The following is a 24,838-nucleotide window of genomic DNA, read 5'->3' on the forward strand; positions in this document are numbered from 1 at the left end:
ATTAAGGTTTTCCCAGATGTGCCCATATGACAACTCTAATAAAATGAAACTTTGAGGAAATGTTGGTCTCTGAGTTTATTGGTTTGGAGTTGGTTAGCTGGAATGCTGACATGACATTGTATATATTCACCATCCAATTTATTTGTCCTTGTTTGAAGTGGGATTTGAAGGATTTTTAAATGACCAAATTCATGCTTTAAAGCCCCAAAAGGTTTAAAATACACATTTTCTTAACTTTCAGAGTCCTAAAGACAGCAATGAGAGTCTCAAAACCTGTAATAACAACCAAGTGTGTAATTTTTAGTCACATTTATTCTGATAGTTTGAGGAAACTCTCAGGGCCTTAAATGAGATGCTGGCAGATTGTATTTGGGCCGCAGATGCTCCATTCTTTTGTAGGACATGATTTTCTTCAATTGTATTGCTGCCATTCGTGTTCATCAGGTTGAATTAAACTTAAAATATATCTCTGGAGCGTACGTAAAATGGCCTTGAGGAACAGGAGAAAGAGCCACAACCAAGACAACAGTCAGATAAAAGAAATCTTAGTTCAGTGCAGAAATGTAATTTGAGAATGCATCTCAGACATGACCATCATTAGTTCTCATGAAGATAAAGAGAAGCAGCAAGCTCTTTCAAAATGTCTATGGAGACTCTCAGTCATCCAGGTCATGGTTGTCTCAAAGGTGCTTTTTGAAGAGGCAACTGGACTTTCTGGTTTTTCTTTGAAGATGCTTCGCTTCTCATCCAAGAAGCTTCTTCAGAGCTGAAGAGGCTTCCTGAATGAGAAGCGAAACATCTTCACAGAAAAATCAGAAAGTCCAACTGACTCTTCAGAAAGCACCTTTGGGACAAACTCTTTTAAACTTCCAAGATTCTGTTAGTATAACCCTACAATAAAAGTATTATAGGTTGCATGTTTTTGATTTCCAAGTTTGGTCTACTTTGGGAGAGTTGACACTTACTAAATCCCAAGCTTACAAACCAGATTTTAGCTTGCTTGTTTATTTATTGAAACAAACATATATAATTGTCCATCTACCAGGAAGTGTCAGGCTCCAAAAACCAAGAAAAACACATTGTGATTCTTCCAAGCAGATTTCTCGGTAGCTCCTTGTTGAGGTAATTTCCCGTTAGGAGAATGAGTGCATACAGGGATACGTAGTGAGAGAAGTGTTTGAATAATACACACACAGCACACGGATACACTGTACAGTAAATGTAGGTTTTTTACTTTCAATAAAGGTTTAAGCAAAGTTCAAAATAAGCAGTCCAAAGTCATTCACAGGTAAGTCAGTCAGTTTTCAGTCCAGGGATAATCCAATAACAAAGTCCAGTATCAAAAAACATTTCAGTATCAGACTTACATCAAATCCAAGAATAACAGTCAATTAGGAGGAACGGCAAAACTCTCCAACAGAAGGAAACAGAGACTCACTGAGACTTCTTCTGAGACTAAGACTAAACAACCCAGGTTTCTGGCTCCATCTTATGGGCGTTTGAGAAACCACACCCAATTACAGTTTTAGGATTCTCTTAAAGATACAGTATTAAAATGTCTATCCTGGTTTATATATTTCCAACCCAAATAGCTGTTAGGTGACTTACATTCCTAACACTCCTCACCTATAGACAGAATCTTGCCAAAATAATGCTAAGTACCACTTCTATAAAGCACTCTAAGAACTATTAGGGAGGAGCTGTCGTCTTTCTTTCTTTTACCCAAACTATCTGAACTGAGTTGCCTTTTGCCTGTCTGGAATGCATTCTCGCCCTCCTGAGAATCTGAGCTACTGTATTTTTTGCACTATAAGACGCTTCAGACCATAAGATGCACCTAGCTTTTGGGAAGGAAAATAGGAAAAAAAAAATCTGCCTCTGCCTTCCAGCAATTTTTGCCTCCTTGCAGCAAGCAGCAAACAGCCTGGTCAGCTTCAGCACAGCCTGATTTAGCACGAGCAGCTGATTGGCGGTTGAAATCCAACAGCCAATAAGCTGTTCCAGCCTGTGGGGATAACCACTGTCCATCACTGCTGCCATCCATCGCTGCCTCCGCACACCCAATTTTTGGCCTCTGAGTGCACCATTTTTGGCTTCTGCACGTCCCGTTTTCGGGCCATTCCAGACGTCAGGGATTGCCACTGCTGCCACCGATCGCCACTGCCTATCGCTGCTGATCCCCGCCACCTGGAACGGGCTGAAAATAGGATGCTTGGAGTAAAAATTGGGGTGCATGGAGGCCGAAAATGGGGCACACAGTGGCAGCAATAGGCATTTGCGGCGATGGTAGCAATGAGCAGCAGTGAGCCCTGGAGCCTGGAACAACTGATGAGCAGTATTCCGGGAGGCCAATCCAACCGCCAATCTGTTCTGACCCAAACCCTTTTCCAATAAAACAAACATGAACCAAAGGGAACCGAAACCTTTTAATGATTCTTACATAACCCTGGTTAAAGGCTGCTGCAAACTAATTAACTTTGATAAGCACGAGCCTCACCAAAACTGTGCGAGGCTGCCAAGAATAACAGATAAGGTTACCTAGAAATATTTTACAACACAAGAGCCTTCAAATACCAACTAAGATACTGCAATGTCCATGAGGCTCAAGTTTTAAAACATCTTTGCTTCCTGCAAAGAACATCCGATTCACAGCTGGCTTTTATCTTCTTGAAGGAGGGGCCATTATCTTGCAGCCTTACTCCTGAGTCGCCCACACTGCTACAGCTGCTCTTTCCTGCGAGCAGCCCTCCGCGCACGCGCACTTGGCACAGGCTCCTCGGGATCCTCCTCATCGCTTCTGCCAACCCTCCACAATCTCTGAAGGCAGCAGTTCACTCCCTAATGGTCCTGGCTCCTCATCTGAGTCCTCGCTCTTCTCAGCCATCTGCACCCAGCTGCCGGCTAACTACAACACAATCAGAATTTCAATTTCATTGTACACATGTTGTGCACTGACAATAAAAATTTGGTTTAATGTGTGTGGAAGACATCACCCACACTTGAAGAGTGATGAGGTTAAGGAAGATACTGCCTGGACTTTAGTCAAAATCTGAGTCAGACTGAATCTTATTATTGAGACCGTACTGGGATTCCTGCAGTCAGTTTGATGCTGGAAGCCTGTTATTATCAGAAGGAAATTGCTATCTAGAGACCTTTTCTCTAGTTTCCTGTTGAAAGATTATCATTTGGTTCATTACGACTTTTATGTTTTTCATCTAGGGTTATGTTCCCATGTGCATTTGTGGTGCATATTTTCTTGGTTCATGCAACCCAAAGACACGCAAGAGATATCTAAGCAAGGTTACCACTGTGGAAAACTCAGCATAGCATGCAAATATATTGAATTTTTTTACCTGATTTGGTTATAAATGGGCTGTGTGAATATAAGTTTATGACAATTGGGAGGAAAACGGCTAGGTTACATTTTTCTACGGCTGCTCCTTCTGACTTTTTAAAATTTTATTTCTTTTTCAGCTGCCCAACTGATATTTTTTAAAAATGGATATGAACACATTGGTGTGAGTGGGCTTCATTGCTAAGAGAGAAAATTAACCCAGCATTTTTTAACAAAAATAGCAAATGTTCCTCCGAATTCTGCAAGTGTTCTGTTCGCTCGGGATATTCTGGGCCTCTATAGGGTATGTTGACTTTAGAGCAGATTATCATTGCTGTCAGCAGTAATGAAATCAGGAGGAGGAGAGCAGGCAACTGTATCAAATCACAAAAGGGAACACACTCACTCAGGCATGAGAACAACCTCTGTGCATTCCTGTTGTAGCTTGATGATGTTGAATATACAAAGGAAGGCCAGGCTCAGGTAGAATCTAGCCACAGTCAAAGGTCACAGGTTCTCTCTGTCCCCTTCTTTTCGGCTTGAGGAATTGCTAGTTCAGGTCTGCTCCTTGGTCTATCTGTGTGTGTGTGTGTGTGTGTGTGTGTGTCTGTGTCTGTGTGTCTCTGTGTGTCTCTGTGTGTCTCTGTCTTTCTCTATTTCTCTCCCTCTTTCTCTGTCTCTCTCTCTCTCTCTTTCTTTCTCTCCCTCTTTCTCTGTCTTTCTGTGTGTGTGTCTTTCTCCCTTTCTTTGTCTCTCTCTCTGTGTGTCTGTCTGTCTCTTTGCCTGTCTGTCTCTCTTTCTTTCTCTCTCTTTCTTTCTTTCTCTCTCTCTCTCTCCCTCTTTCTCTGTCTGTGTCTCTCTGTGTGTGTCTCTCTCTCTTTTTTTCTCCCTCTTTCTTTCTCTCTCTCTCTTTGCCTATCTCTCTCTCTCTTTTTCTCTCTCTCTCTTTCTTTCTGTCTCTTTCTCTCCCTCTTTCTCTGTCTTTCTGTGTGTGTGTCTTTCTCTCCCTTTCTTTCTCTCTCTCTCTCTCTCTGTGTCTGTCTTTCTCTTTGCCTGTCTGTCTCTCTCTCTTTCTCTCTCTTTCTTTCTTCTCTCTCTCTCTCTCCCTCTTTCTCTGTCTGTGTCTCTCTGTGTGTGTCTCTCTCTCTTTTTCTCCCTCTTTCTTTCTCTCTCTCTCTTTGCCTGTCTGTCTCTCTCTCTCTCTTTCTCTCTCTCTTTCTTTCTGTCTCTTTCTCTCCCTCTTCCTCTTCCTCTTTCTTTGTCTTTCTCTGTGTTTGTGTCTCTCCCCCTCCCTCTTACTCTCCCTTTCTTTGTCTCTCTCTCTGTCTCTTTGCCTGTCTCTCTCTTTATTTCTTTCTCTCTCTCTCTTTCTCTCTCTCTCTCTTTCTCTTTCTCTCCCTCTTTCTCTGTCTTTGTCTCTCTCTCTGTGTGTGTGTCTTTCTTACTCTTTCTTTGTCTCTCTCTCTCTCTGTCTTTTTGCCTGTCTCTGTCTCTCTTTTTCTCCCTCTTTCTCTCCCTCTTTCTCTGTCTTTCTCTCTCTGTCTTTCTCTCTGCTTTTCTCACTGTGTGTCTCTGTCTGTCTGTCTCTCTCTCTCTCTCTCTCTCTCACACACACACACACACACACCAAATAAGAATCTTTGTAAGCAAACCCTTGACTTAAGGGTAATTAGGGTTCTTGCTTTATGGCTGTTTGGTTCACAAATAGTTCAGTAGATCATCAAGAAGTCAACTCACCTTCTACATATGACTGCTAGCAAGCCCAACATTTCTGTCCCTAAGTCAGACATTTGTTAGGTGAGCTTTCACCCATTTTATAACTTTTTGTTGCTGCTGTTGTTAAGTTCACTATTACAGTTGATAAGTTAGTAACCCAGTTGTTAAGTGAAACTGGCTTCCCCAATGACTTTGCTTCTCAGAAGGTTGCAAAAGGGGATCACGTGACACCCTGGGACACGGCAACCATCATAAAGATGAACCAGTTGCCACAAGCATCTGAATTTTGATCACGTGACCATGGGGGTTTGGCAAAGGTTATAACTGTGAAAAACGGTCATAAGTCACATTTTTCAGTGCCGCTGTATCTTTGAACAGTAACTATATGAACTGTTGTAAGTCGAGGACTAACCGTACTGGCTTCTGAAGTGTTTTTCCAGCTCCTCACTCTAGTTTAGCACCCTGGTTGTTAAGTGAATGATAAATCATGATCGCAGTCATCATAAATACATTCATCATGAATTGTAAGATACAACACTTAGTGATAGTCATAGGATAGTAAATAAGCAATCAACATAAATCATAGTAGGAAATTAAATAAACACAATACGGTTTTTAGGGTTTTGAGTCCGTTAAGTTCAAGATTGTTCCGGTTGCACCACAAGGCAAGTTGTACAACCTCCCGTCTGCATCAGTGGTGGGATTCAAATATTTTTGCCACCGGTTCGGTGGATGTGGCTTGGTGGGCGCGCTTTGCGTGCATGCACCAAATGTGCACTTTGCACCGGCGCAGAGGTGTTTGCGCAGGCGCAATGGCATTCTAACTCACATTCTGCAAGCCTGCATGATCCCGGTCACTTCAGCAGCTGCCGCGCAGCACTATTCTTCAGCCGCTGCGCTTCAAATTCAGCAGATAAAAGAGAATATGGGAGCCTGGGTGGGCGGGTGAGCCCAACAGCAGAGTGGCGAAGAGAACCGGTTTGGTCTCTGCTGCTCATCGGCGCTACCGTCTTGGCAGAACTGGGCCGAACCGGTAGAATACCACCACTGGTCTGTATGAAGATTCGTCATTGTCTCGAATGAGACCAATCACTGTTGTAATATCTGCAAACTTCAGTATGTCAGCTTTGGAAGCCATATTAGCACCAGAAGCTGCCACGCTGCCACATTCTTGAGCCTGGGAAAATGGGAGGGAGGAATTTCGTGGAGCGTATGTGGTTAGACCTAATAGCATTCTTCTTTAAAGTCAAGGTCATGTTATTCCTGCACCTGGCTGAGGAGAGTTTATTCTGTCTTGTGCAAAGCAGATAGATAAACTCCACAAAGCATCCATACAAAGTCTTTTTTATTGGTTCATCAGGCATCCTCATTAACTCACAGTTATGATGAGATTCTTCTTAATGTCCAATCCTTTGCATATCTGTCTTTATAGGTAAACAGATGGTTATCTCTTCCCATTCATCCCATATCGTAGAAGCAGAGGGTAGAGCTGCTAACACGAGGCTGTGTGTTCAGGCAAGAGAGAAGAAATCTGCCCCAACCCACCAACGGTCAATTCAGTGACCAATCAGGGTTACAGATGTGGCCACATGATATGAACTACATTTCCCAGGATACCTTAAGTACATTTAACATGATGCATTCCCTTAAGGGGACAGCTCTTAATTCCTAACTAACTATCCCCAATCCCATTAACTCTAAACTGTCTGGACAGCACAGTGGTTGAGGGAATGTCTCAAGTTGAGATGGATGGTGATTGGGGCATGTGATGGAATGATGGATGCAGGGGGTGGATTTGTAATTTTTTTACTTATTGAAGAGAAACCTGGAACTTTCAGATTCAGGATTTCCCAGATGTGCCAGTTTACTACTCTAATAAAAGGAAACTTTGAGAACATGTCTGTCTCAGAGTTATTTATTGGAGTTGAGGCTTTCTGGAATGCTGACACAGTACTTTAACAGAGAAACATTGTTTGATGCTTAGCAGTTGGTCTTTTGAATATGAAGTCCGAAGTGAATCACAGAGAATAATATAAAAAAGCAGTGCCATCTTGGCAAGAATAATAAGTAGTAATAAGGATAAAAAAAGTATTCCCTTTTCGATCCTTATTAAAACTCTGCAATTTTCTACAATAAAATTTAAAAAAGTAAAAATGCATCACAAATTGGTATCCTCAAGCAGCTCCTTTGCTGCTGATAAAACTTGTAAGCAAGCCAGAAAGGTTGAGCCTTTTTTTCTATATGCCTTTTTATTCTTTTGTTATTCCCTGTCATATGTTAGATTTCCCTTTTGTGGTATGTAGGACATAATTATAGTAGAAAGTCCTGTTGGACTGTATTTTTCAGCAAATATACACAAATAGTCAAACTTTCTTTGTTGTCAGAGAGTAATCCCATTTAACAATGGAATTTAGTACCGAAGCAAAACACATTTTTTTGAGTAAATACTCTAAGCAGTACAACAGCAGGAATTTTATACAGAGACTTACAAAGGCCTTACTATAAAGAACCAGTTTTTGTTGTTAGAACAAAAAAAATACAATCTTTTGGATTTAAAGGAATTTGCAAATAACTTTGTCTTGCAGACCAACAGTTGGTCATAATTTTACATTCCGTTGTCACTATATTGTCCAAGAGTTTTATCTTCCCCAAGGATTTAGAGGTTGCGTTAGTCTCATTTCATTTTGTTTCATTTCATTTCACTGATTTCTGCAGACTTTCTTGTTCCTATGTTACAGTGAGAGATAATTGAAATTTCAAAAGCATCATCTTGTTTTGTTATCCATTTAAATCAAGAATAGATTTCAGGTTGTTGTTGTTTTAAAAATCTGTGGACAATTCTCAAATTCCCCTTCTTGTTCCTTTCTTTCAGTGGCTCTTTTGCAAAAGATGTCCCCTACAGTTCATGGCCATTAGATTTAAGGTTGTGCTGTAACTGGCTGAATTATTAATTGGATTAATTTGGGAAGGAGACAGGAAGGTGTAAAGGAGTTGTCTATGGAGATTCTCAAACATCCAGGTCATGGTTGTCCCAAAAGTGTTTTTTTCAAGAGGCAACTGGGCTTTCTTGTTTGTTTTTTTCCTTCGGAAGATGTTTCGTTTCTCATCCAAGAAGCTTCTTCAGGATGAGGGTATATGCATAATTTTGTATTTATTCACTTATTTGTCAGTGGTGGTATTCAATTTTTCTTTTATTAACAGTTCTGTGGGCATGGCTTGGTGGGTGTGGTGTGGCCTGGTAGGCGTGGCAAGGGAAGGATACTACAAAATCCCATTCCCTCCCCACCCCACTAACCTGCTTTCCAGTTCCGTTCTCCTGTGTAGGGCAACAAAAGCAGACCCATCCGATCAGCTGGGAGGCAGAGAATAGATGGGGGCAGAGCCAGTCAGAGGTGGTATTTACCGGTTCTCCGAACTACTCAAAATTTCTGCTACCGGTTCTCCAGAACCTGTCAGAACTGGCTGAAGACCACCTCTGTTATTTGTTTTGTCGTGTTTGTGTAGTGTATATTGGAGATGGAGACCCTTTGAGAGCTGTATGCAACAAAATTTCATTTTAATGTACGCAGATTAGTCTACGTTCAAAGTGACAACAAAGTGTTTTAAAGTCATGAATCTGGATGCCTGAGAATCTCCATAGAGATTTAGCTACGCACTTTGGGATGAACGCCCTTCGAATGATACAGGAATATGAACAGATTTCCAGAAAAATTGCAGACTGCAGACAGGAACCATTCACGCTTCAGTCTGGGATGCAGACAACACAGACTCATCCCCAACAGCCTGCACCTGGGTTCAACAGGGAAGGGACACACAGCCAGGGCAGAAAATGTCCTGCAGGAAGCACAGCTCCAGCTCCTGAACAAAAGAAGAAGAAAGTTTAATTTTACTATTGAGGTTTTGAAAGAGGGAACGGAACACAAACAGAGCGGAAGAAGCTTCTTGGATGAGAAGCGAAATGTCTTCAAAGCAAAACAAGAAAGTCCAGTTGCCTGTTGTAAAAGAGTTGATATAGAGCAAATTCTACCTCCCCTTCTCTAGTCTCCTGCGGGGTGTGGGGATTTCTCTCAGGGTATTTTTGACACTATAGCAACCGGTGACAAGCAAATTATGAGAGCTGTTTTCTCCCTAAGAGAGTTCTCAGATGTCAGGGTAAGGCTTGCAAACTTCCCCTTTTTTTTTGAACCAGGAATTGTTCCTGGGACAAATATAATTCTGTTCCGTCATCTTTTTGGTTGTGTGTGAACCTAGTTTTTGATCACATTTCATTCCCTGAACTCCAGGCGGTAATAAAGGAAAAGTTATTTCAATGGTTTCTACTTTAGTTAAAGCTTTAACTCTTTCATGTCTGGGGCAAAAAGCAGAAAACAGATTTACTTTATGACTTACACTTTCCTTGTGGTTTAGAATAGGCACAGGTGGCAGGGGTCTTAAGGAAAACTCAAAATAATAAATCATACAGAATAAGTGAAAATTAGGCATGGAGACATGTGATTGACCCCCTTAAGTGTCTATCAGGAAGAAAATAGTAGAAATCCTCCATTATTACATTAACGTCTTGAAGCTTGTAAACGATATAAATGTACAGTGGATGCTGCGATAGAAATTGCCAGTTTTGATTTTGGAAGCTACTTCTTGATTAAGATGTGGTCTGGATAATTACACAAGCAGGATGAGAAACTAATGTACTGGGAGGACAGGGGAGAGGGAGTTTGGCATTAAATTACAAATCTATATTGTAGCAAAATTCTCATCGTCAGAATCTTTAAGTGGGTGAAACAGTGCATCCTAAGGCAACTATTTTTGAACCAAGGTACCTCAAACAGCTGGACTTGCAGAATATGTCCAATATTCTGGACACAGCAATCCACCCATGACCCCAGTGAAGTTGAAATTTGGCAAATTGGACAAACTGGTTCATGACATAATACAAAACGCAGTAAAGCAAGGGCCTTCAAACTTGGCAAGTTTAAGACTTTTATTTATTTTTTATTTTATTTGGTTTGTCAATTGCTTACAAGATAATAGGTATAAGTAAAAACATAGTTATGAATACATGGATACTTATAAGAAAAATAAAACAATAAAATAAAAGAAACAATAGGACAGGGACGGTAGGCATGATTGCTGCGCTTATGCATGCCCCCTACAGACCTCTTGGGAAAGGGGTGAGGTCAATAGTAGACAGTCTAAGGTTAAAGTTTTGGGGTTTGGGGAAGAAACAACAGAGTCAAGTTGAGTATTCCAGACATAGACCATTCTGTTGATGAAGTTGTATTTCCTGCAATCAAGTTTGGTGCGATTAACCTTGGGTTTGTATCTATTGTTTGCTCTAGTGTTGTTATGGTTGAAGCTGAAGTATTCATTGAAAGATAGGACATTGCAATGTATGATTTTATAAGCTATACTTAGATCAGACCGAAGGCGGCGTAGTTCTAGGTTTTCTAGGTCTAGAATTTTGAGGCTGGTGGCATAAGGTATTCTGCAATGAGTAGAGGAGTGGAGAACTCTTCTTGTGAAATATTTCTGGACTTTCTCAACTATGTTAATATCAGATTCGTAATGTGGGTTCCAGACTGATGAGCTGTATTCGAGTATTGGTCTAGCAAATGTTTAGTATGCTCTAGTTAGTAGTGTAATATTACCAGAGAAAAAGCTATGTAAAATTAGGTTAACAACTCTTATTGCCTTTTTGGCTATGTAGTTGCAGTGGGCTCTAGCACTTAGATCATTGAGACGAGTACTCCAAGATCCTTGACAAAGTTTGGATAATCAACAAGGTCTTGACTATTCAGCCTGTATTTTATTTTCTGATTTTTTTTTGCCAACATGTAGGACAGAGCATTTATTTGTTGAGATTTGAAGTTGCCATTTGTTTGACCATTCTGATACATAGTGGAGGTCTTTTTGAAGGGTAGCAGTATTGTCTGTGGTGTTGAATAGCTTTACATCATCAGTGAAGAGAACACAGTTGCTCTTAATATGATCACAGAGGTCATTTATGTAGAGTATGAAGAGAGTTGGTCCTAGAACACTGCCTTGGGGGACACCACTATTGACAGGTACAGAATTTGATAGGACGCTCCCAATTTTGACCATTTGTTGTCTGTTTGCCAGGAATGCTTCTATCCAGTTATTCAGTTGTCCAGAGATACCATAAGATTTTAGTTTTAGGAGCAGTTTGTCGTGTACCACTGAATCAAAGGCTTTACAGAAGTCTATGTAGATTGCGTCTATTGCTTTGCCCTGATGAAGTTGTGTAGTCCATATGTTTTTGCAATGTAAGAGTTGCAGATTGCAGGGTAGTTTTTTTCTGAAACCAAATTGTTTATTAGAGAGTAGGTTGTTTGTCTCTAAGTGGAGGATGATGGATTGGTTAATAATTGATTCCATAACTTTACAGGTGACACAGCATAAAGCGATTGATCTGTAATTTTCAACTAGGCTGGGGTCTCCCTTTTTGAAGATGGGGATGACCGTGGCTTGTGACCATAAGTTAGGCAAGGAGCTGGTCCTGAAAGATGTTTCAAAGATTATGCTTAGAGGTTCGGCTATGACAGTGGATACCTTTTTAAAGAAGTAGGCACATATTCCATCCAGTCCAATAGATAGAGATGATTTTAGATTGCGTAGTGCTTTTTCAACATTGTCTTCTGTAAAATCAATATGTATTAGATCATTGTAGTTGTCTGTGGTTCAACTAGGAAATATTGGGCATGATCCATTGCTGTTTACAAATACTGAGCCAAAGAATGTGTTAAAGAGGTTGGCAAGTTTAAGACTTGTGGACTTCAAACTCCCAGAATTCCTGAGCTAACATGCCTGGAGGAGGAGTTCTGGGAGTTGAAGTCCACAAGTGTTAAAGCTGTCAAGTTTGAAGACCCCTGGTGTGAGAAACACTGTGTTAAAGGGTTCCAATTTGTCACTAATCGAGTCCTACAACTGCCTTGTAAGGAAGGCTCTTCCTGTTATTATCCCAGATTGTAGGCACAGAGCGAAGCTTTAGTAGAGGCACGTGGCCTTTTTGTGGGAAGAGATTAAACATCCAAAGATGGCTTGGAGTAGCCACTTTACATAGTAAAGCCTACATTTGGCCAAGAGGTTCAGTTGGCTTACTAATGCTTCTTGTTTTTACTCTGGCATTCTACTAATCCGGGTGTGGCATAAATAGGTCTGCTTGGGGGAGACTTCTGATTTGAAGATGCTGTTAAGATGGGACAGAAGGCATTTGAAAAAAGCAATTATGGCTTTGTCCCAGAGGGGATTTTTCCACAAAGCAACTGGACTTTGGGGGGTTTTCTTCTAGAACTGAAGAAGCTTCTTGGAGGGGAAGCGAAACATTATTAAAGAACAAGAAAGTCCAGCTGCCTTTTGGAAAAAGCACCATCTTGGGGGTGAGGAAGGAAAGACCTTTTGGGACAACCATGACCTGGATGATTGAGAATCTCGATATATTACGAGTGAGTGAGTGACTGAGTACATTAGTTAATTAGTTAGTTAGTTAGTTAGTTGACCGGGTTTCCTGCTCGTGCAAAGCACAAGGAGCTTTGATAGGTAGAAGCTTAGATTTGTGCCATGACAAAAAATAAAAATTCAAAAATGGCCACAGACTTTCGAGTTTTACATTATTCCTACGGGGAAAATTGGCCTGTCCCACATTCTGGCTCCGAACCGGAGTTCCTGGGAAAGCAACGTTCCTAGAGGATTTGTCCCGAGAAGGAAAGCAAATTCTTTTGGACGCGGAGGGAGGACGATTTGCAAGCTGGAGGAGAAAGGACCTTCTTGCTTTAGATGCCACTTTCGTAACCCGGGGGAATCCCCGCAGAGGAGGTTTCCGGTGGATTGGGGGCCTTGGGGGTTGATCCTCCCGGCTGTATCCTCGTTCTGTCTTTTCCCCCATCCCCCCCCCCCCGCCTTCCCCGTTCGATCCGCGCGGGCGAAACGCGTCCCTGGCCTGCCACCCGCGTCCTTGCGCTCCGCTGCGTGGGCAATGCGAGGAGGGAACGGTGTCCCACGGGCGCCTGCTTAAAAGGAACCCGCTTTTCATGCCTTGGGCCCGCTAAAAGCTGGAAGGATGGCAGATTTTTTTTTCAAGAGGCTCCAATCGGCCTCCCCAGCCCCGGTACTTTTGCCTTCTAAATTCTCGGCCGGTGTGTGTGGAAGCGCAACTGTCAGGACGCGCCGAAGCCCCGGCCTGTGTGTGTGTGTGTGTGTCTGTAAAACCGCCTCCCTCTCATGTGTGTGTGTGTGTGTGTGTGTGTAAAACCTCCTCCCTCTCGTGTGTGTGTGTGTGTAAAACTACCTCCCTCTCATGTGTGTGTGTGTAAAACCTCCTCCCTCTCGTGTGTGTGTGTGTGTGTGTGTGTGTGTGTAAAATCGCCTCCTCTCGTGTGTGTGTGTGTGTGTGTGTGTAAAACTACCTCCCTCTCATGTGTGTGTGTGTAAAACCTCCTCCCTCTCGTGTGTGTGTGTGTGTGTGTGTGTGTGTGTGTAAAATCGCCTCCTCTCGTGTGTGTGTGTGTGTGTGTGTGTAAAACCTCCTCCCTCTCGTGTGTGTGTGTGTGTAAAATCACCTCCCTCGTGTGTGTGTGTGTGTGTGTGTGTGTGTGAAACCTCCTCCCTCTCTTGTGTCTCTGTGTGTGTGTGTAAAACGGCCTCCTCTTGTGTGTGTGTGGAGGGGTCTCCTCTGAATCTTCGGGGATTCCTGCGCCGGGCAGGAATGTCGGGGAGGGGGCAACCGACGGGCCCTTGAGGCCAGGGATGGAATCCCCTGATAAGGGGCCTTTCTCCTCCGGGAGCGGCTATCTCCATCAGCCCCCCCACCCGCTCCCACCCACCCGCCGTCCCTCACCCCAAGCAACCATTTGGGCACCTTTAAGCTTGAACTTTGCTCTTCGCTTGGTTTAGCGTGAGAAAGGTCCGCTGGCCGGAACTACAAGGAACGTTTCCATTGGGTTTCTGAATTGAGCGGCGGATTGAGATGGGCCACTACAGGAGGGGGTGAGGAAGGGGGAGGGGGGCTACCGAAGAAGAGCAATTCGGAAAATAAGTGGAGAGGGGCGGGTTGCGGGTGTTGAAGACAAGGTGTGGTATAGCGGTGCAGCTGTTGTGGCTGCTGTTAGGTTTTATCTATCTATCTAAATATCTATCTAAATATCTATCTAAATATCTACCGTATGTAGCTTGCTATCTAGCTATCTATAACAAATCTATCTAGCGATCTATATCTATCAATCTATCAATCAAATTCATCTATCTCTATATCAAATCTATCTAGCTATCTATATCTAACAATTTTTCAATCAAATCTATCTCTATCTCTATCAATATCTATCTATATCTATAATTCTATCAATCAAATCTATATCTATCTATCTATCTATCTATCTATCTATCTATCTATCTATCTATCTATCTATCTATCTATCGATCGATCGATCGATCGATCGATCGATAGATATATCAAATCTACCCACCTACCTATCTATCTACCTACCTACCTGCCTGCCTGCCTGCCTGCCTATCCATCTACCTACCTACCCACCTACTTACCTACCTACCTATCTATCTTGTTATGCCGCCCATCTCCCCTACAATGTGAGGATTTTCCAGTCGGCGCGGAAAGGCCCTGCGCCTTTCCGAAGTTAGAGATTTTTCAACATCGGGGGGAGGGGGCAAGCGATCCAGAACTACTCCGCCGGTCTGTAAATCGATCGGCGAATTCCAACCTAGCGGCGAGGTCAGGTGGCTAGGGGAGAGAACAACCCCGTTTGTCCCGCGCTGTTCAGACGTGCAGGCTTCAAGTGGTGGGCTCAGTCCTCCCGCCTTGTGCTCCCGCGCCGGACGACGCCCCCTCTTCAAACCGTGTGTGTGTGTGTGTGTCTCAGTAACAACCGCGTATCACCCCGAAGGTTGTTGACCGAACAAATCCACTGCAACGCCTTTGGACCGCTTTCGAGTCGGAGGAGGCTGGCGGCTTCATTTCGCGGGGGAATTATTTTCTCGCGCGTTTCTGGAGTTCAGCACAGACCTTCGCTGGCTTGGGAATTCAAGCCGATCCAAACTTATTGGCGGACGTTATTTGATCTGCAATCGCATGTCTAACTTAGCAATCAGAAGAGGTTCCTGCGGCCGAACATTTTAACTGGAACGAATGTAAAACGTAGGGCCCCAAATGAACACGCTTAACGGCCATACTCCCTGTTTTACGACACCCACACTGAAGGAAGGAAATGCCTTTGAAGGACGGTGCAAACTTGGCGGTGCAAACTTCTTCTCCAGAGACGCCTGTCCAGAAAAAGAGATGGGTGAAAAGGGGAGCGAAGGGAGTACTTTGGGCTTAACTTATTCTTGGACAGCGCTTCCTTGGCTCCCGTTCAGGACGTGGAAAGCTCCAGTCCTAACCTCCTGATCCTCTGTAGCGGGATTGACTCCCCCAACCCAACCCAACCCACCACTGCAAGATCTGGCGTGACTCCGGATTCCTCCTTCCACCACCCGCATCACTTCGAAGCCAGCCTAACTGCCAGGACAGAGCCTCAAATGTAACGCTTGAACACATTTCTCTCCACGGGTGTTTAAGTTTCGTGGAGGGGGTGGGTGGGTTTCCGCGTCTTTCCAAGCGCGACGGCGCCGATTTCACAGTATCGGGGACACACATTTTTCTACCGCGGGAGATGCTAAGAAAGGATTTCTAACGCGGCTCCCTCGTGCCGTTTTTCCTCTGTTTCGCCGAGCGGCCCGAACTCAAGAACTCAGGCGGGAAATCTGTAGAAGGAGCGAGTGGGCCAACTGGGAGTGGAGGGGGAGACGCCTGTTAAAAACAGGCCCCGTGCGTGTGGAAGGAGGAGAGTGGAATAGTTGCCACCTGGCCTCAGGGCATCAAACTTTCGCCGTTTGCGCTCCCTCCCCTCAAAATTCTATTTACTTAAATATATAGTGCACTTAAAAGATCTCTCTCTCTCACACACACACACACACACTTCACTTAAAAGGGTAATGTAAATATATATATTTAGTGCTTAAATATATAGTGCACTTAAAAGAGATCACTCTCTCCCCCTCTCCCTCCCCCCCCTCTCTCTCTCACACACACACACCACTTAAAAGGGATCACTCACACACATATACACTATATAGCACCTAAAAGGGTAACGAAAATGCTGTATACTTAAATATATAGCGCACTTTAAAAGGTAATGTTTCTTGTGCATTTTCCCTCCACCCAACCATTGCCTTAGACCTGCCTGAACTTGGCAGCTCGCCCTGTTCATTTTAAAGGGCAGCGAAAACGGCTGTCTTAGTACCCCGGTCCCAAAACAGCCAGTGGGTCGAACTCCAAGCAACGGTCTGGGGACAGACAAGCCACCTCCCCCCCATTTCTTTCCCCCCCCTTTCCCCGCGAGCTTCTGTACTTGTGCTCTTTCTCTCTCTTCCGGTATCCCAGATTGTTTGGGGACAAATATGCTGACTCTGTAAACCGCTTAGAAAGAGCTGTCAAAGCACTATGAAGCGGTATATAAATCTAAGTGCTATTGCTATCCCACTGATTCTTATGAAATAGCCACGGGAAAGGATGGGGCCAAACGAACCAAGTATTGGGCGGGGGGGGGGCGGAAATCTCTGGGCCGGGCCGGCAGAACCTGGCTTGGGCAAGCTTGGAAGTTTAGTCTAGAGTGTTTAAGGGACCAGGCTAGAAACTGGCGTGAGTTCTAATCCCGCTTTAGACATGAAAGCCAACTGGGTGACTTAAGGCCAAGCACCAGGAGATGGTGAGTTCTAGTCAGCTGGGTAATTTTCGGTCCAGTTCTTTCTCAGTCCAAGCCACCTCACGGGAGGAGAAAATGGGGCGAGGGGTTTATTATTTTTTAATGATGATGATGATAAATAATAATAATAATAATAATAATAATAATAATAATAATAATAATAATAATAATAATAATAATAATAATAATAATAATAATAATAATAATAATAATAATAATAATAATTAATGATGATAATGATAATAATGATAATAATGATGGTGGTAGTGCCGGTGGTAGTGGGATATAAATCCTTCTTTCCTTTAAAACCGGTCGGTGAGTTTGGAAAGCAAGGAAGGGGAGAACATTCACTGGAGTGGGGTAGGTCGGATGGGACGCAAGCTCGTCGAAGTGGGGCAAACAGCGGGCTGGGGCGCTAGGCCGCCCTTAGGATCGGGTTACAGAGGTTGCGAGAGGAGAATAAGGGACGCCCGTCCTTCCTTCCTGGAGGGCTGGGGGTGGGGGGTGAGAAGACAAACCCGGCGGCTAGCGGAGCACCAGCCCCGCGGCGAGTTCTGGTCTTGAGCTCTCCTCCGCGCCTCCTTCCCGGAGCCGAGGTCGCTCGTAAACTCGGTTGCCTCAAAAGGTCTGGGTAGGGGAAGCGAAAGCAAGCCGGAAAAGGGCTCCCCTGCTGCCCCGTCGAAAATTAGGACCTTTTTCTGCCTGAGTGACTGTTCCTGATGGATTCAGGATAGAGCACAAGCCTCCCTCTCTCTTCTTCTCTCTTCTTCTCTCCTCTTTTCTCTTCTCCCCTTCTCTCTTTTGTCTCCTCTTCTTTCTTTTCTCTCTTCTCTCTTCTTCTCTCTTCTTCTTTCTCTCTTTTCCCTTTCTCTCTCTCCTCCTCTTTCTCTTTTCTTCTCCTCTCTTTTCTTTCTTCTCTTCTTTTTTCTCTCTCCACTCGTCTTCTCTCTCTTCATCTTTTCCCTCTTCTCTTTTTTTCTCTCTCCTCTCTTTTCTCTTTCTCTCCTCTCTTTTCTCTCTTCTCTTCTCTCTCTTCTCCTTTCGTCATCTCTCTCTCTCTCTTCCCCCCTCCACACACACACCCCGAGATAACCACAACAGTAAAGCCAGAACCGTATCACAACCTTGACCTTTGGGGGAGAGAAGGCGAAAACGAATTCAAACTGAATTCATCTGAAGGAGCGGTGCCAGTCCCAGTTGAAGACTATCCGAGCTTTCCTTCTTGCGAGACCGAAATGAAGCAGACCTAAATCCTGCAAAAGAATGTAACTAATCCTGCGTCAATTCCCTCCCAAAACGCGGGAGCTGTTTTTGCGCACAATGTGCTTGAAACCGTAAACTATGGTTAAGAACCGTCCGGGAGCCCATCACTCCGCTTATTATGGGAATGAGCTCGTTCACACGAGTCGTTGCGACAGATAAAGCGGTTGGTTTGGCCTCGAGTTCGCCATGGGGGTTTGGTTAAATCAGGGCTCGGGCATTCGAGGGTTGTGCCAGGTAACTTGAAGGAGGCCCGAACCAGCTTTTTAGCACGACTTTGGGGTCCCGAAGGAGTTCCGCACGGGACAGTACCGGGTCTAGAAACGTGGGATCTGGAAGCTCAGAAGTCTTGGAGACTTAGAGAGATTTCCCTCGATCTCCTCTTCCGCTGGGCTTGGGGGCGGGATGGGATACCTGACCTCTGGGCTATAGATCTCTGAAGCTTCAAGCAAATTTAAGGTGGGCGGGGGCGGTTTGGGGCAGAAAAGCCCTGGTGGGAGGAAAACAAACTTGCTTGGAACCCAGCCCGAGAAGAGCAGTTTGGCAATCTAGAGACCTACCCACGCGGCCAAGCATGCCATGATCTCTGGAATCTGGCGGGTTCACAAGTCCCAGAAATGTACACGTGTGCAGCTTTCCCGCTTTTTTTATTTTTTTTGCTCAGCGTTTCCAGGGAGTTTTTTTTCCCCTTCCCCTCCTGTTCTAATTCTTGCAAGGGGAGGGAAAGAGAGACGAATGGGACGCGCCCCCAAAAACCCCAAGGCATTGAAAGAAGCAGATGTTTGGACCGATTGAGCCTGGAGGTGAAATCCTCCCTTCCCCCTCCTGTTTTTTAAAGGAGGGGAAAATCTGATGATGATGTTATTAGTGGTGGGAATAACAACCATAATAACAACAGGAAGTCGGTCTGGTCGGGAGAGAAGAACAGCGAGGCTACTGGCGGCTTTTCTTTATTTTTCCCCGGCGGTGTTCCTCCTCCTTTGGGGCGGGTGAGGGAAGAGAGGTGGGGGCAACCTAAATCTTTATCAAGCTTCTATTCTGTGGCTTCAACAAACAGAATCCCCATTACTTCACGGCGCCTTTTGTCGGCCCTATACAAATGAGAACAAAATGGTTATTCAGGAAAACGCTTTTCGATTTGTATTGTGTGTGGCTCGCACAAAGCGCACTGTTATTGTATTAAAAAGAACCATCTGTAGCAGAAACAATGGCATTAAATTATCTTTGAATAACCACTGCAAAAAAAATAAAATAATATAAGGCTTTTATTCTTATTCTCCTTCATGGGAAAAAAAAAGCGGAGCGGGGGGAGGAAGGAGAAAAAGGGACAGAGAATTGACTTTTTTGTTGTGGGTCCATTCTTACAATACACACGCGCGCGCGCGCGCGGGGACGCACACACCCGCACACACACACACACAGAAAAACAGCCATTTGGATTTTTTAAGCCATACCATAAACGATTTTCCCCTCTCCCCTCTCTCTCTCTCTCTCTCTCTCTCTTCTCGCTCCCCCAATTCTAGGGGCTGCAGTTTAAAGCTAGGAGGAGGGTGTGTAGGCAAGCTGGATAACCGGGGCTAGAAAACCCCGATCTGAATCGTTCGGGCTGAGGGAGGAGGACGAAGCGAAGAGGACGGGCAGGGCACGAGTGGAGCTTCCGAGCAATCTGCCCGGGCGTCCGTGGGGGCGAAAAAAGGGCACCCGAGCCCGGAGAGGCCGAGTGGGGAACGCGAGAGGGCCCCCTTCCCCGCGGACTTGGCGATTCTCCGACCAATCAATCACACGGTTTCCGAGCCAGCCGTCCGGACTGGAAAGAATCCGTAAGTAACTTCAGCAACTTTGTCGCGAACTCCAGTCGGCGTTTTTCTCACCTTCGCCTTGGGGGGGGGGGGGGTAGAAGAGACGGGGGGGAGGAGATGTACAGAAAGAAAAAAGGGGTGAACCCCCCCTTTTGAAATCGTGGGGGGGGGAGACAGGGACTCTTTGACTGTCTGGACAATATCCATATTTTGGTTTCTCTGGTTCTTCCTTCCTTTCCCTGTTGGGATTGAAAGTGACAGTTGCTGAAAAGCCGGATTGAGGGATTGGCAAATTCGTGCCCGTCGCGGCAATTCTTTTCTTTCTATATCCTCCTTTTCCTCCCCCTCTCCATCCCGCACCCCACATCAGGAAGGAAGGAAGGAAGGAAGGAAGGAAGGAAGGAAGGAAGATAAAGATAGAGATAAAGGTAAAGGTAAAGGTAAAGGTAAAGGTAAAGGTAAAGGTGAGGGAGAGGAAAGGGCGTTCAACAAAAAGCGGGAGGTTCAAAAAAAAAAAAAAGTGCCCAAGAAAGCGAAAACCGCTTTTGCAAAATACACCCAAGCGAAAAGCCAAACCGAACGGGAAAGTCAGTGACCCGGGACTCGACTGCCTGGTCTCGGTGTGAATCTGACTCGGCGCATCCTGAACTTCCGGGAAACAGGGAACGGAGGCAGATGGAGCGGTGGCAGGAGGCGAGGAGGACCGGAGAGGAGAAAGAGCGGGGCGGAGGGGGGGAGAGGCGAGTGGGGCGGGGGCGGAAAGGAGGAAGAGGAAAACCAGGGAGCGCGGGGTTACCTGGCGAAGGCTTTTAAAAGGTGCTGGCGAGGTGCCAGGCGCCGAGGCTGGCTCTTGCTCACTCGCGCCCCCTGATGGTCAGTCCAATCCAACCCCCCCGTCGCCCACCGCTCGGGTTCTGCATATCCCAGCAAAAGGGGATTCCTCGCCAGGGACGAAGTTGCGTCTGTTTTGATCCTTTCCTTTCCTTTCCTTTCCTTTCCTTTCCTTTCCTTTCCTTTCCTTTCCTTTCCTTTCCTCCCTCCCGTCTCCCGTATATATATATATATATATTTTCCCCTGCCTAAACTTTAGGTTATTTTAAAGGCTGCCGTAGATAAAGGTTAATCTCGGGTTGAATGGCGGAGCTGTGATTGACAAGGGAGAAGGTGTGGAAGGCAAGGCGAGCTGTCTTTATTTACAGCCCACTGCCGGCTCCGGGGTCTTTGTTAGAAATGGGAAGCTAATTTAGCGCTGATCAAAAGCACCACGGAGTTAAAGGGGCTGGTAATGACTACTAATTTCATTTCAGCCTCATACGTCCCCGACCGCTATAATTAAAGACGCGCTATTTAAATACAGGTGAAGAGGCTTTTTAAGAGCGATTTGGGTTGGGTGGGGGGAAAGGAAGGGGAAGAGAAGGAGGTGAGGCTGTTGCCATTTTATTTAGTCTCTCTCTAGTGAAGCCTCGCGGGCGGGACCGGGCGAGGGAAAAACGGAATATTTCACGTTCAGGTCTTTCCCTGCGAGGAGTTGCGGTTAAAACTAGGCCCTGTTTTCTAGTGGCGCGGTGTTGCCTTGTCTTAAATAAAGAAGTGGGCGCCAATGGAAAAATAAATGTTATGTTTAATGTCACTGGCCGTCCGTAAATAAGAGACCGGGAGAGCCTCGAATATGGATTCATTTCTCTGGATTTGATGACTTTAATGAGGAAACCTGAGGGAGAGGGAGGAGAGAAAGAGAGAGCTACTGGTTGGTTAAGATGGAGAGGAAAAGGGATAAGCTTTTTTCTCTAAGGAAGATCATTTATTAATTAAATTGCCCCCTTCCCTGCCTCCCCCCCCCCCCATTTCATGCCAGATTTCATGCGAAAGATGTCATTTCTGAACCCGATGTAACCATCTCTTTCTAGGGTAAACTTCAAAGGACAAAAGCTTCCCATTTTCGTTAGTTGGGTAAAAACTGATACCAAAGAGAGAGGGGAGAGAGAGGGAGGAGAGAGAGAGAGAGAGAGAGAGAGAGAGAGAGAGAGAGAGAGAGAGAGAGAGATGGCGGAGGAGAAGAAAAAGGGAAAGGAGTTCGCCTTTAATCTCTCTCTCTTTTTTTATCCATGAGGACTAAAGATCCGTACTCCACCCCGCAAAGCTCGAGAGCTTGCAACGGCTCTTCTTCCGGAGGTTGCAAGGAGCTTAGAGGAGAGGAGAGGGGGGGGGGGGGGGCTTGAGTAGGATATGCGAGCGTCCCCTGTCGGCTTACAGAGCCGGGCCTGAGCGACGCGGTTAGGCGCCTGGACGAATTCTGCGCCTTGCGCAAAAAAAAAAAAAAAACTTCAGCCAACTTAACAAAACAACAAGACCAGCAATTAAAGCCAAAGTAGAGGAAAGAGATTTGTCTTGCTGCACGCTGCGCCGGCCCATAATTTGACTTTTGGGCATTTCCTAGAATTTTGGGAAGCCCCCCTGCCGTTTTGAAATAGAAATACCCCCCCCCTATTTTTTTTTTTCTTTTTTTTTTTTCATCTAATTTTCCCCCCTTATGAACGGGAGGGAATATGAAAGACAAGCCGGCCTCTTTTTCACTTTTCTTCTAGGAATTTGCCTGCAGGGGAACCACAATGCGAATATAAGGCTCTAAAGTTTCATTTGAAAACTGCCCCTTCATTACAGGAGTATCCATCGGTGTTACCGACCCACAGAGGAAACCTGACTAGCGATGGCTGGTAAAAATGTATAATTGAAACGAAACTCGTTTGGGTACCCACCAATAGGTGGGCCATTGAAAACGCAAGTTAACATTCCCGAATGTGTGTGTGTGTGTGTTTCGGTGGAGGGAGAAATGTCATTTAAGAGCTCGTTTTTTCCCTGGCAGAATTATCTGGCAAGACAACTCAGAAAACCTGTTAAAATGAGATCTTCAGTAAAAGAGAAACAACAGCTATCTAGCTTTTAAATTGGTTCCCCCACTTCTTTTGGACAAAATGATTTAGTCCAGATAAAGGGCCATTGGCAGTTTGTGGTACAGATGGGTGTGGGGTGTGGGTGCCACCCTGCCAATGGCCTTTTATCTCAGCCACTGCTCATTGCAAGCGAAGGGAGAACCAGGGCCGAATTAAGAAGCCCTTTCCTTCACCTCTGCCAAGCCTTCTAAACATACTTTTTCCATTTGCGTTTTTCTTTGCTCTCTTGTTTTAATTCAGTTCTCTTGTTTCGGGGATTATTTCCACAGATGCAAAAAGCGGGAAAACCATTCAAACCAAATCCATAAGGGCAGGGAAGCAGCTTGAGCAGTGCCCACGTGCCAATCCCCTCTGGACATCCTCACGGGGTTGGCCCGCGCTGAGCTCACTGACACCCCTGAATCACTGAAACTACGCCAAATCATTTGGCCGGATTTCTGAGGGGACTGACTTCTTGTGCAGCACGCCACAACCCTTCTCCGAATGTTCTTTTTAAAATATATATAGTATATAATATGTATTATAATAGTTAGTAGTATATAGTATCTATAGAATCTATCATCTATATCTCATTATAGTGTGTGTGTGTGTGTATGAATAGGATAGAATAGAATTCTTTTATTGGCCAAGTGTGATTGGACACACAAGGAATTTGTCTTGGTGCAAATGCTCTCAGTATACATAAAAGAAAAGATACATTCATCAAGAGTCAAGAATCATCAGGTACAACACTTAATAGTCATAGGGTATATAGTGTGTGTATATATGTGTGTGTGTGTGTGTCTATATCTATCTCTCTATCTCTCTATCTCTCTATCTCTCTATCTCTCTATCTCTCTATCTATCTATCTATCTATCTATAATCCTATATTATACATCGAATACATATACATACACACATGTACGTGTGTGTGTACCGGTATATGTATGTGTATATATATGTATATGAACCGGTATATATACATATATACATAATATGTACGTTTACGTGTGTGTGTATTCATTTCAGAAGTAGTTAATGTGCGCACGCGTTACCTGCTTATTCGGCTTCGGATTTTCCGCGAGCTAATCTTTTGCTAAAATTCTTTTTAAGATTTTTTTTTTTCTCCCTCTCTCTCTCACGTGCTAAGAAAATGGCCGAGGGACGAGGCGGGCCGACCGGGCAGCGGTGGCGGCGAAGAGTAGCGTGTGAACGCGCGAGGCTCTTTTCTACTCGACCTTGAGATTTAATCTGGAGAAGTGTTGGGCTGGGGGCGGGGGAGCCGTTTGCATTGAATTCGCTGGGCCCGCGGCTTGATTTCACTGGGAGGTTTCTGCGCCTTCGGTCTGCGCTGCTGCTTCTCTGCGGCCTCGAAGGTCACCGGGGAATGGCGGGTGGGGGTGGGGGCTTAGCCCTAGTTCCGCCGATACTTTTCTCTTTCCAGCCTGAAAAAAAAGAAAGAAAGAAAGAAAGAAAGAAAGAAAGAAAGAAAGAAAGAAAGAAAGAAAGAAAAGAAGAAAGAAAGAAAGAAAGAAAGAAAGAAAGAAAGAAAGAAAGAAAGAAAGAAAGAAAGAAAGAAAGAAAAGAAAAGGAAGGAAGGAAGGAAGGAAGGAAGGAAGGAAGGAAGGAAGGAAAGGAATTAAGAAAGAAAGAAAGAAGGGAGAAAGAAAGAAGGGAGAAAAAGAAAGAAGGAAGGAAGGAAGGAAAAGAAAGAAAGAAAGAAAGAAAGAAAGAAAGAAAGAAAGAAAGAAAGAAAGAAAGAAAGATGGGAGAAAGAAAGGAAAGAAGGGAGAAAGAAGGAGGAAGGAAGGAAGGAAGGAAGGAAGGAAGGAAGGAAGGAAAGAAAAGAAAAGAGGGAGAAAAGGGAGAAAGAAAGAAAGAAAGAAAGAAAGAAAGAAAGAAAGAAAGAAGGAAAGAAAGAAAGAAAGAAAGAAAGAAAGAAAGAAAGAAAGAAAGAAAGAAAGAAAGGAGAAAGAAAGGAAAGAAGGGAGAAAGGAAGGAAGGAAAGAAAGAAAGAAAAGAAAGGGAGA

At 44.5% G+C, this 24,838-nt stretch overlaps 1 long non-coding RNA gene across 2 annotated transcripts in view; it reads left to right on the forward strand.

The window, feature by feature from the left end:
* LOC148130976 (uncharacterized) overlaps nt 1-24,838 on the forward strand; it is a 224,504-nt gene that overhangs the window by 66,928 nt on the left and 132,738 nt on the right. For both annotated transcript variants that reach the window (XR_015749530.1, XR_015749529.1), the window contains exon 2: nt 19,602-19,898. This is a non-coding gene — a long non-coding RNA (uncharacterized LOC148130976). The remainder of the gene's footprint in view (nt 1-19,601; nt 19,899-24,838) is intronic.

The sequence above is a fragment of the Notechis scutatus genome, chromosome 4 (assembly GCF_049901735.1).
Source record: "Notechis scutatus isolate UNSWTSFEM ecotype Mainland chromosome 4, rNotScu1.2, whole genome shotgun sequence".
NCBI classification, from domain to species: domain Eukaryota; kingdom Metazoa; phylum Chordata; class Lepidosauria; order Squamata; family Elapidae; genus Notechis; species Notechis scutatus.